Source organism: Castor canadensis, chromosome 16, assembly GCF_047511655.1.
Source record: "Castor canadensis chromosome 16, mCasCan1.hap1v2, whole genome shotgun sequence".
Taxonomy (NCBI): Eukaryota; Metazoa; Chordata; class Mammalia; order Rodentia; family Castoridae; genus Castor; species Castor canadensis.
In genome coordinates, this window is record NC_133401.1 from 9,273,280 (window position 1) to 9,286,291 (window position 13,012).

Here is a 13,012-nt window from a genome sequence, read left to right on the forward strand (position 1 = left end):
CACAGGCGTAATGAGGGTTTCTTTTTTTCTTCTCTATGCAAAAAACTCCTTGACCACTCTACAATGACAGAAGCTTTGGCGAGCCAGCTAGGAGTGGCACTCTTCATCATCAGGGAGGATCACCATATAGCAGGCTGGGTATTGTTCTATTTATCTTTTCCTGTTTTCTTTTCCCCTGCTGTAAGATGGCTTTGGGACTCACCCACTCATTATTTCCTTTTCAAAAACCTGCCTTCTAGAAAAAAAGAGCTTCACACATATTTAATTATTATAAGACATGGGCGTGACTGTGATCATACCCTTGGTGAGGATGAGGAACTTTGGGCACAGGAAGGTGAAGTAACTCGAGGTCACAGTTAGGCAGAGCTGGATTTAGAACCCAGGCAGCACAGCGCCAGTGCCAATCAATTACACACCGTGCTGTGTTTCCTGCCAGCACTGACAGCCTCACACCTAGGTTTGCAACCGTGAACTTCAGTTCTGGCTACAATACATTATTACCATTTAGAAGCTCACTTGACCTACAACAATTTAGGAAAGGAGGAAGAAAGTTGGAAGACTCAAACCTCCTATAGACAGTATTCAAACTGGTCCATGGGGCTGGTGGAGGGGCTCAAGTGGTAGAGTGGCTGCCTAGCAAGGGTGAGGGCCAGAATTTAAACCCCAGTACCACCAAATTAGTAAATAAAAAGACTGGTCTATGAATAGTCATAGTAGCAACCGAAGAGAATTAGGATGGAAATAATCCTTACATTTCTGTTCAGTTGATTTCTGAAAAGGTTGTCAAGACAAGTCAATGTGAAGAGAGTAGTTTCCACCAAATGGGATGGGGGCAATCGGGCACTTGTATGTAAATGTTGGACTCCTACCTCACACCATAAAGAAGAATTAGTTCCCTGAGGTCAGTGACTCACGCCTGTAATCCTGGCTACTCCGGAAGCAGAGATCAAGAGGATCATGGTTTGAAGCCAAATCTGGGCAAATAGTTTGTGAGAAAAAACCCAACACAAAAAAGGGCTGGTGGAGTGGCTCAAGTGGTAGAACACCTGCCTAGCAAGTGTGAGGCCTGGAGTTCAAACCCCAGTACCACACACACACACAAACCCCACAAATAATGGCTATAATGAAGAAGGTGGACAAGAACAAGTGGTGGTGAGGATGAAGAGAAACTCACACATTGCTGATGGGAATGGACGATGATGCAGTTGCTTTGGAAAACAGCCTGTCCCTTCCTTAAAAACTAAACAGGGTGAGATTTGATCTACCAATTCCACTCCGAGGCAGGTACAAAAGAGAACTGAAAATGCCCATTCGCACAAAGGCTTGCACACAAAGGTTCAGAGCAGAATTCATAACGAACAATGGGAAAGGAGCCAAATGTCCATCAAACAATGAATGGATAAGCAAATGTGGCAATCCGTGTGGGGAAATGTGCTTCAGCCATGAAAAAGGAAGTACTAATACCTGCTACAACATGAACAAGCCTTGGAAACACGCTAAGGAAGAAAGGCAAACACAGAAGGCACACATTGTAAGGTCCCACGTGTATGCAATATTCAGAATAGGCAAGGTCATAGGAGAAGAGAGTAGAATAGTAGCTGGGAGGCACGGGAGGTAGTGCTAATGGGGCACAGGGCTTCTTTTTTGGGGGTAATCAAGGCATTCTAGAATAAAATAGTGATCACATGAAGGTTGTACAGCTTTGTAAATGTCTCACAAGTATGGAATTGCACACTTTCAATGGTGAATTTTTGGTGGGTGACGTGGCTCAGTGGGAGAGCCCTTGCCTAGCAAGCACAAGGCTCTAGGTTCCATCCCGAGCATGGCAAACAAAACAAAAGTTGGATGTTATGGTTGTGAATTACATGTCAATAAAAAATACAGCAAAAATGCTTCCTTGAGCACCTATAATGTGCCTAGTGGGTTACGCTGACCTATAGAGAGATACTTTTTTTGTTTTTGTGAAGTACTTGTATTTGAACTCAGGGCCTACACCCTTAGCCACTCCACCAGCCCTTTTATGTGATTTTTTTTTTCTTCCCATGGAGATAGGGTCTTGCAAACTACTTTGCCCAGGCTGGCTTGGAACCGTGATCCTCCTGATTTCTGCCTGCTGAGCAGCTGGGATTACAGGTGAGAGCCAAGGCCGCCAGGCTAAGAGATAATCTTTTTGAATCTTTAAGGCCATCAGGGTTGGATGGCACTACCACTACCAAAATGTTAGAGATGGAGAAACTGAGGCTGGCTGAAGCAGGCCACTGCCTGCTGCACCCACCCACTCACCTGTCCTGCACGGGAGTAGTTGACCTTCAGATAGTAAGAGAAGCCCAGGTAATTCTGTAAGGGGAGGTGGGTGAAATGTCCAGGGCCGGTGGGACTGGCGGCTCAGGACCCCTGCCCTCTCGCGGGTCGAGGGTGAGTCCACCAGCACGCTGAGCACGCTGTCCACTGTCTCCACGGCTGCTGAGCAGGGAAGCGGTCACTGGCGCGGTTCTTGCCTAAGGCTTTGAACTCGTTTAGCACCACCTGCCTACAGACTTCAAGGCGCCAGAAGAATCGCCAGTAGTAGCCATAATGTTCCCAAGACTCACACTGTCAGCCATCGAAGGCTTGCGGTGGATACTTCTGGGCAGCGCACCAGGTAGCTCCAACCTGGACATTGCTGAGATGCCCCTCTGAGCTTAGGTACCGCTGGAGTGGGTTCTCCCTCTGCCGGCCCCTCCCGTGCTCTGCTCCTGGCCCTGCCCCTACTCCTGCCCTCTTCTTGCCCAGCCTCGAAGGCTCTCCCTTAACCTTGCCCCGCCCTGGCTCCGCCCCCTTTCGGTGTTCAGACCCTGCTCTTCACTCTGTCTTGGTTTCTGTTTCTTCCTTTACCGAGCCTGTCTTGATTTCCGCTGTCCTGTTGCAATCTGGTCACCCCCTTATTCTTCATCTGACTCCGACCTCATAACTTGTCCGGCTACCTCCACTTCTTGCCATACTTCCCATTTGTCCTGCTCCCGCCTTGCCCAAGAAACTGGTCCTAATCTTGGTCTCCCCCAATCCTGGTCCTTGTTCTGGGCTTTCTCTAAGGCTTGCCCTTCCTCCCACCCCACCCCTATCCCTGTTTCTTAGAGCTTTTATCATGAAATGGTGTTGGATCTTATCAAAGGCTTTTTCTGCATCTATTGAGATGATCAGGTGGTTTTTGTCTTTGCTTCTGTTAATGTGGTTTATAACGTTTATTGATTTGTGTATGTTGAACCACCCCTGCATCCCTGGGATGAAGCCTACTTGGTCGTGGTGATTAATCTTTTTGATGTGTTGTTGAATTCGGTTTGCCATTATTTTGTTGAGGATTTTTGCGTCAATGTTCATTAAGGATATTGGCCTATAGTTCTCCTTTTTGGAGGTGTCTTTGCCTGGTTGGGATAAGTGTAACACTGGCTTCATAAAATGTGTTTGGCAGTTTTCCTTCCCTTTCTATTTCATGGAACAGTTTAAGGAGGGTTGGTATCAGTTCTTCTTTAAAGGTCTGATAGAATTCAGCAGAGAATCCATCAGGTCCTGGACTTTTCTTTTTGGGGAGACTCTTGATTGCTACATCAATTTCATTTTGTGTTATAGATCTATTCAGGTGATTAATTTCCTCTTGGTTCAGTTTTGGATGATCATATGTACCTAGAAATCTGTCCATTTCTTTAAGATTTTTGAATTTATTTGAATATAGATTCTTGAAGTAGTCTCTGATGATTTCCTGGACTTCGATGGTGTTTGTTGTTATCTCCCCTTTTGCATTCCTGATTCTACTAATTTGGGTTTTTTCTCTCCTCATTTATTCAGGTTTGCCAGGGGTCTGTCAATCTTGTTTATTTTTTCAATTAACCAACTTTTTGTTTCATTAATTCTTTGTATGGTTTTTTTTTTTGGTTTCTATTTCATTGATTTCAGCTCTTATTTTTATTATATCTCTCCTATTTGTTTTGGGATTTGCTTGTTCTTGTTTTTCTAGGAGTTTGAGATGTATCATTAGGTCATTGATTTAGGATCTTTCAATCTTTTTAATATATGCACTCAGGCTATAAACTTTCCTCTCAGGACCGCCTTTGCTGTGTCCCATAGGTTCCGGTAGGTTGTGTTGTCACTTTCATTGACTTCCAGGAACTTTTTAATTTCCTCTTTTATTCATCAATGACCCATTGTTCATTAAGCAATGAGTTATTCAGTTTCCAGCTGTTTGCATGTTTTTTGTCTTTACTTTTGTTGTGGAGTTCTAGCTTTATTGCATTGTGATCAGATAGAATGCATGGTATAATTTCTATTTTCTTATATTTGCTGAGGCTTGCTTTGTGCCCTAGGATATGATCTATTTTGGAGAAGGTTCCATGGGCTGCTGAGAAGAATGTATATTGTGTAGAAGTTGGATGAAATGTTCTGTAGACATCAAGTAGGCCCATTTGATCTATGGTATATTTTAGATCTAGGATTTCTTTATTGATTTTTTGTTTGGATGACCTATCTATTGATGATAATGGGGTGTTGAAGTCTCCCACAACCACTGTGTTGGAGTTAATATATGCTTTTAGGTCCTTCAAGGTATGTTTGATGAAATTGGGTGTGTTGACATTGGGTGCATATAGGTTGATAACTGTTATTTCCTTTTGGTCTATTTCCCCTTTTATTAGTATGGAATGTCCTTCTTTATCTCATTTCATCAATGTAGGTTTGAAGTCTACTTTTCAGAGATAAGTATTGCTACTCCTGCCTTATCATGGAAGACTTTTATTGCTTCATCTATTTTGAATGTTAGTTTTGCTGGGTAGAGTATCCTGGGGTTGGAGTTATTTTCATTCAGTGCCTGGAAGATCTCTCTCCAAGCTCTTCTTGCTTTTAATGTTTCTGTTGAGAAGTCTGCTGTGATTTTGATGGGTTTACCTTTGTATGTTATTTATTTTTTCTCTCTTACATCCTTCAATATTCTTTCTCTAGTTTCTGTACTTGTTGTTTTAATGGTGATATGTCGTGGGGTAGTTCTATTTTGATCTGGTCTGTTTGGTGTCCTGGAGGCCTCTTGCATCTGTATGGGAATATCTTTCTCTAGATTTGGGAAATTTCTGTTATTATTTTGTTGAATATATTACACATTCCCTTTGCTTGCACCTCTTCTCCTTCTCGATGCCCATGATTCTCAGGTTTGGTCTTTCGATATTGTTGGTGAGTTCTTGCATTTTCTTTTCATTTTCTTGAGTTGTTTAACAAACAGTTCTTCAATTTTTCCTTCAATTACCATTTCATCTTTGAGTTCTGAGATTCTGTCTTCTGTTTGTTCTATTCTGTTGGATTGGCCTTCCATTTTGTTTTGCAATTCTGTTTCATTTTTTTTTTTCTGGGGTTTTCCATATCCTGGGTCGTTTCCTCTTTAATGTTGTCTGTTTTTGTCCTGAGTTCATTTATCTCTTTATTATCATGTCCTTTGTTTCACTTTGGTATTTATACAGTGCTTCTATGGTTTCCTTTATTTCTTCTTGTGCCTTTTCAAATTCTCTATTTTTGTTGTCTTGGAGTTTCTTGAGTGTCTCCTGTACAGTTTGGTTGACCATATCCAGTATCATCTCTATAAAATTTCATTGATTACCTGTAGTATTTCTTCTTTTAGATTGTTCTTGTGGGCTCATTGGGTTCTTTGGCATAGTTTATCTTTATTTTTTTGGAGTCTGGATCTGAGTATCTGTTTTCCTCATTTCCCTCTGGTTCCTGTACTAATTTTTTGCTGCGGGGAAACTGGTTTCCCTATTTTTTCTGTCTTCCCGTCATTGCCCTTGGTGTTGTTATTGTCCCTGTACTGTGTGCAATTAAGTATTTTCTAGTTTGTAATAATAACAATGGTGATATTTAGAATGGAAGGGTGAGAGGAGATGGAAAGTAAAGAAGTTAAAGAAAAAGGGAAAAACAAATAAACAAGTAGAAAAAATAAAACAAACAAACAAAAGTTTGAAAGATATAAACAGGGAGAGATAGTGCACTAATCAACAGTAAGCTGAACAGGCATTAGAGCTGAACAGAGAGAGGATTGAAAATAAAAATGAAAATAAAAAATAAATAAATGAAAAAAAATCTCCAAGTTCAAATGCAATACAGTTTCAGTCTTAATAATTTTGGTGTTAGTTCCTCAACCTCCAATCCTGGAGATGGTGTCTCAGAACTAGTTCTGTCATTGTCTTATCAAAGGGGAAAAAAACTAAAACAAAACAAAACAACACAAAACAAAAAAAATAAAAAGCCCACAAAGTGTCCCAAGTTCAAATATAATACAGTTTCAGTAAGTTTTTCAGCGTGCAGGTGTAGTTTGGTTGTTGTCTTATCAAAGGTAGGGAGAAAAAAAAAAGTTTGGAGACAGTTCTGTGAATGGCTAGCTGAGGCTGTCGCTCACCTGCCCGCTGCTGTCAGCCTGCTGTTGCTGGAGGCTTTATTTATGCAGATCTCTGGGGTGAGCTTAGCACTCACCTGGCCCCACAGGCTTTGTTTACTCAGAGTTCTCCTGTGCGTGAGCCACTGCTACAAGCTTTCCCCTTTCCAAGCACACTGGGGGAGGTGACACTGTACCCGCTTTCTCAGGCCTGTGTGTTTATTTACAGTTCACGTGGGAATTGGGCCTTCCCCCCTCTCCTGTGGAGTTTTCTTCTCACCGCCCCTTTTACAACCTTTCGCTCCTGGTTGATGGGTGTGTGCTGCCGCTCCTGCCTTCTCCAGCTGGCTTGTTGTGAGGGATTTCCCCTCCCCCCCCTTCAGCGCTCAGGGCTCCCCGCCCTCTTTGTTACATGTCTTTTTTGTTGTTATACTTATTATTCAGTTTTTTTCTTCTTTTTTTCCCTGGGTGGGGAGTCGGTCTGTCCAGGGGTCTATGCTGATCTGGCCCAGGGTTGTCTGTGGGAGTACTGCGTACCACTTAGCTCATCTTGTGGCCCACGTCTTCCCAAGCCGTCTGGGTGCTGGTGTCTGGTGGTGGTGCGGGAACCCTCCTGGTTTCTCTGTTTAACGTGAAGTAGAGATGCTATGTGCAGGCTGGGGGTGTGGAAGAGTCAAAGTTTTGCCTCTTCTCGGTGGTTTTTCCTGTATGGTGTATCTCCAGCGTCTCTCCAAGATTTTACTTTAGGAGGCACACTTTCTGCTTCCTCCCTCTAGCCGCCATCTTGGAATCTTCCCTATTGTGATATTTCCATTGATCAAATTCACCCCCCTGTTGTACTCTTTCCCCTCTTTTTCAAACAGTATTTAGTGCGTTTGGTTATCTTTAAGAAATATATTTTATTAGCATATAATAGTTGTACATTTACATATGTGCTTACAACGTATCTTAATTAGATTAGCCCCCTCCATCATTTTCCTTCATCCCCTTTCCCCTTCTTAGAACAATTTCAGCAGGTTTCATTTCCATTGTCATACACATACACAAAGCCCATGAATTGCGTTCACCTTCCTTCACCTGTCCTTATGCCTCCCTCCTTCCTACCCTCCCCCAGGTGAAGGAAATTGTTTTACCTTCCTGACCTTCATTTGTAAAAATTATATATATATATATATATATATATATATATATATATATATATATATATATATATATATATATATAAAATATTTGTTTTGGCAGCACTGGGGTTTGAACTCAGGGCCTCATGCTTTCCAGGCTCTTATTGCTTGAGCCACTCCACCAGCCCTAAAGTGGACATTATTAAAAAGTATTTCAGCATGGCATTTCACACATACATACATTGTGCTTTCATCAGATTAGTGCACTTTATTATTTACTCTTTCTGTACTGTCCTGCTCCCTATGATTCAACAGCTTTCAGTGCATTACACTGTGCTGTCTTCATACACAGATGCAATGTGTTTCAATACTACTTACTGTCATTCTCTTTTCCTTTCCTGACTCCCCCCAGTCCCCTGAGACTATTACAATCATGTTTTCTCTCTCTCTCTCTTTGTGTGTGTGTGTGTGTGTGTGTGTGTGTGTGTGTGTGTGTGTGTGTATGTATGTATGTATATAAGATCATATTTTTCATTCTGTAGGCTGTCTCCTTAGTCTAGTAATGATTTCCTTTGCTGTGCAGAAGCTTTTAAGTTTGATGCAGTCCCATTCATCAATCCTTTCTTAATTGCTGAGTTATTGGGAGTCTATTCAGGAAGTTATTATCTATGCCTATATGTTACAGTATTTTCCCTACTCTTTCCTGTAGTACAGTTTCAGATTTTACATGAAGATCTGTGATCCACTTTGAATTGATACCAGTAAAAGGTGAGAGACTGGTATCTAGTTTCAATTTTCTAGGTGGATAGCTAGTTTCCCCAGTACCATTTGTTGAAGAGATTGTGTTTTCTCCAATGTAAGTTTTGGCTCCTTTGTAAAAAATCACATGATTGAAGCTGTGTGGGCTTGTCTGGGTCTTCTATCCTATTCCATTGGTCTTCATGTCTGTGTTTGTGCCAGTATCTTGCTGCTTTTATTACTATGGCTCTGTAGTATAGTTTAAATCAGGTGTTTTGATACCTTCAGCGTTGTTCTTTTTACTGAGGATTGCTTTGGCTATTTGAAGTCTTTTGTGTTTCCATATGAACTTTAGGATTGATTTTTCTATCTCTCTGAAGAATAGCATTGGAGTTCTGATGGGGGGTTGCTTTGAACATACAGATTGCTTTCAGTAGTATACCCATTTTAACAATATTGATTCTGCCTATCCATGATCATGGGATGTCCTTCCATCTTCTGATGTCTTCTTTGACTTCTTTCTTCAGTGATTATAGTTTTCATTGCACAGGTCTTTCACTTCCTTTGTTAAATTTATTCCTAGGTATTTTAATTATTTTTTTTTGGTGGGACTAGGGTTTGAACTTAGGGTATTTTAATTTTTTTGATGCTATTGTGAATGATATTGCATTCTTGACTTCTTTCCCAGACTGTTCATTGTTGTAGAAATATAGAAAGGCTACTAATTTTTGTATATTAATTTTGTATCCTGCTACTTTGCTGAATGTGGTTAAGAGATCTAAGAGTTTTTTTGGTTGAGTTTTTAGGGTCTTTTAGGTATAAGATCATATCATCTGCAAACAGACAATTTAACTTCTTCATTTTCTATTTGAATCCCTTTTCTTTCTTTCTCCTGTCTTATTGCCCTGACTAGGGATTCTAGTGTTATATTAAGTAAGTGTGGGGAGAGTAGACACTCTTGTCTAGTTCCTGATTTTAGAAGAAATGGTTTCAGATTTTCCTGTTTAGTATGATGTTGGGTATAGGTTGTCATACATACCCCCTATAATGTTGAGTTATATTTCTTCTATTCCTGTCTCCTTCAGAGGTTTTATCACAAAAGGATGTTATTTTTATTGAAGGCTTTTTCTCTATTTATTGAGAGGATCATATAGAGAATTTATTTTTTAAACATCTGCTTTGTCACACTGTCTCTCAAAGCCTTTCAAAAAGGTGGCTCTTGAGCTTTATAGTTTGAGTATATAGTAAACAACACTAGTAAAGTGAATGAAAAGAAATTTTGCTAGAATTACTGAAGAATGACTGCCTATATACATGTCTTGAATTCACTTATGATTTTAAGAAATCACCTTTATAACATTTGTGATAAGGTAATCAAAATATTTTGCCTCTTGGCTTGGTGAAAGGCAGCAAATACTGAATTTTTTTCAGTATTTTTTCTTTCTAGTCATTCAGGCATGGTAAGGCAAGTTTTCTGTTTTTATGGAGCTTAGACTCTTAAAAAAGAAGAAAGTATTTAACAAATAAGTATAAACAAATGTATCCTATAAATCTTTCAAAAGCAGACAGTGTGCTATGGGGTTGTATAGCAGGAGGACCAACATACATAAGTTAAAAAATGATTAGAGCCAAGCCCAGTAGCTCATGCCTCTGATCCTAGCTACTCAAGAGGCAGAGAACAGGAGGATCTCGGTTTGAAGCCAGCCCTGGCAAATAGTTCAGGGAACCCTATCTCAAAAGTACCCACACAAAAAAGGGCTGGTGAAGTGGCTTAAGTGGTAGAGGGCCTGCCTAGTTAGCCTGAGGCCCTGAGTTCAAACCCCAGTCCCCCCCCACCAAAAAAAGCAGAAAAGACTTGTTGGCCATGTGATGCAAGGGTAACCAGAAATTACCTGATCAAAGAGCACAGGAATAGCATTTCAGGTAAAGTAATAGAATATGTGAAGGCCTGACGTGAGAGGAAACATGTGCGTTTGAAAAACTATGACGGCTGGCAGAGTGGCTCAAGTGGTAGAGCACCTGAGTAGCAAGCACAAGACCCTGAGTTCAACCCCCAATCCTGGCAAAAACAGAACAGCCAGGCACTGGTGGCTCACGCTTGTAATCCTAGCTACCCAGGAGGTAGAGATCAGGAGGATCATGGTTCAAAGCCAGCATGAGCAAAACAGTTCTGCTGAAAAAAACCCATCACAAAAAAGGGCTGGCAGAATGGCTCAAGAAGAAGGCCCTGAGTTCAAACCCCAGTACCACAAAAAAACAAAAACAAAACCCAGAACAACAATGTAAGAAATCTAATATGACTGGTGGAGTGGCTCAAGTGGTAGAGCGCCTACCTAGCAAGTGAGAGGCTTTGAGTTGAAACCCCAATACCAGACACACAAAAATCTAACAGGGAAAGTGACAGTCTCATAATTTTGGAGCAATTTTATTAGACCTAGATGGCTGCTAATAACACACGCACACTAAAATAACAACAACAACAACAACAACAAAATAAACACAAGTATTCAAGGCCCTGGAAAACAATGAAAAGAAGGAAGTAGGCAGGGATTCAACCACTGAAAGAAGGGAAACAAAATGAACTCCATATTTATTCAGAGTTTTCTTGAGCACACTTTCTACTTAGCACAGAATACAGTTCATAAAGACAGTGCAGTCTGACTAGGTTGAAGATAAAGTTTGGAGACAAGAGCTGTTTGGAATCCAAGGGAAGTTTCCAAAAAATGAGGGCACCAAAAAGAAAGGAGGCCTGTCCTCACCTTCTCTTTAATGACCTTTTGCACATCTTGGGATCTCTGGCTACCCACCTCCTCCAAGTTGCCAGACCTCTCCTGCCTTTGGTTCTCTCATCTCCCCCTTCTCCTTATGAATCTTCTCTTCCTGGTGGGACAGAGAAGATTCCTGCGCCCCCTCCTTGTCCAGCACTCTCCTTCCATGCCATGCTGTCTTGGGATGCTTATCTTTCTCTCCAGCTTCAACAAACACCTACCTATTCCCTGAACCTATCACCTCTCTTTCTTTGGGCAGTACTGGGGTTTGAACTCAGGGCCTCACACTTGTTGGAAAGGCACTCTACCCACCTGAGCCCATTCTCCACCCCTTTGCACGCCCTAAACAACTGTCCGCTCTATGCCCCGCCTCTTCCGGCCCCTCCACTCATCACCCAGCTTCGCTTAGCCCCGCCCCATCGCCCCGCCCTTTCTTCTCCCTCCCTTGCTTTTCTCTTCCTCCCCTGCCATGTCTCAGGAATCTACTGTCCTTCTGTCTTTCTGCACCTGTCACCATCCCAGGCCCTCCCTGCCTCTGCATTCTCTCTGGGATGGCGCCTCCCTCTTCTCGCGGGCCCTGCAATACCACTGAAAATGGTTGATTGGCAGCTCTTGTCCCGCCCTTCTGACTCTCGTCCACAATCCACTTCCGTTTCCGGAGGCAAGTGTGAGCGACTCGCCCGTCTCTATGGTAACAGGCATCCCTAACAGAAGTCCAGCGCTTGGGGGCGGAGCTCAAGCACCCAGGCTCTGGAGTGAGTGCCTAGAAGGCAGAGGATGCTGAAGATGTGGAAATTTGTGCTAGGAAGGCCATCAGGGAGTTCATAATAGCAGTGCTGGCAGTGGGCACTGCTACTTGTCCTCCAGCTCAAAACTTCTACTTAAAAAAAATGGAAACTGTGGGCTGGGGGTGTGGCTCAAGAGGCAGAGTGCCTACCTAGCATGCCTGAGGCCTTAAGTTCAAGCCTTAGTATCACAAAAAAGAAAAGAAAACAAAGAAGCCATTCCTAGAGACCTTGTGGAATGAATTAATCAGCTGCTTAACATCGTCCTCTACAAAATGTAAACATGGGTGACCGTCTCATACAGTTAGCATGTCAGATCACACCTGATGCGGGAAGCACAACGCCTGGCCCAAGTGAACATCAATGAGCTGACAATTTTCATTTGTCTTCTGTTGCCTGAGTGTTAAGGACTGTTTAATAACATGCACAGGAGGCCAAGGCTTTGGACTGTGTTCCTGCACCAACCGGCCAAACCAAAATGGAGCCACTCCTGCTGGGTTCCAAGGCACCAAGCGGAATTATGTTGTTCATTTAGTATTGAAGCAATCAGGAGAGCTGGAGATAATAGCCAAATCCCCAGCCATGCCAGTTTAAGCCACTTGTTCCCTGTTTTGTCCTTTTCAAGGAAGGAAACAACTTTGTTCTCTCCTTTTGCTTTTCCTCAGCATTCACTGCCTATAAACCAACTGTCTGTTCTCATGGGAACATTTCATAGAATGAGGTGTTGTCTGATTCTGAAACTGAGGGAAAACCAGAGTAAACCCTCTGGCTTCAACTGGCTTCAGTTTGCTCTTCGTTACTTGATTTTAGTTTAGTTTTTGTTTCTGTTTTTTTTTTTTTTTGTTGTTGTTCTTTGAGACAGGGTGTCGTTCTATAGCCCAGGTTGACCTCAAGGTTGCTGTCTTCCTGCCTCAGCCTCCCCAGTGCTGGGATTACAGGTGTGATCCACAATGTGCTACTTGTGCCTGACATCTTTTTTTTTCCATTTTTATTTTCCCCCAAATTAATAATATATTTTTATTTGTACGTGGAATTTAGACATGAAAATTAATCTGTCATTATTCTTGTCATGTTGAGGTCAACCAGGTACATTCTGGCTTGGATGAAAATCCTTTTTATCTTAACCACAGTATAATTTCCTTCCCTCTGGCCCAAGTTGTGGCAGTCCACCAGTTTTGTTACAAACCATGGACACACTCTTCTGTCATTCAGTCC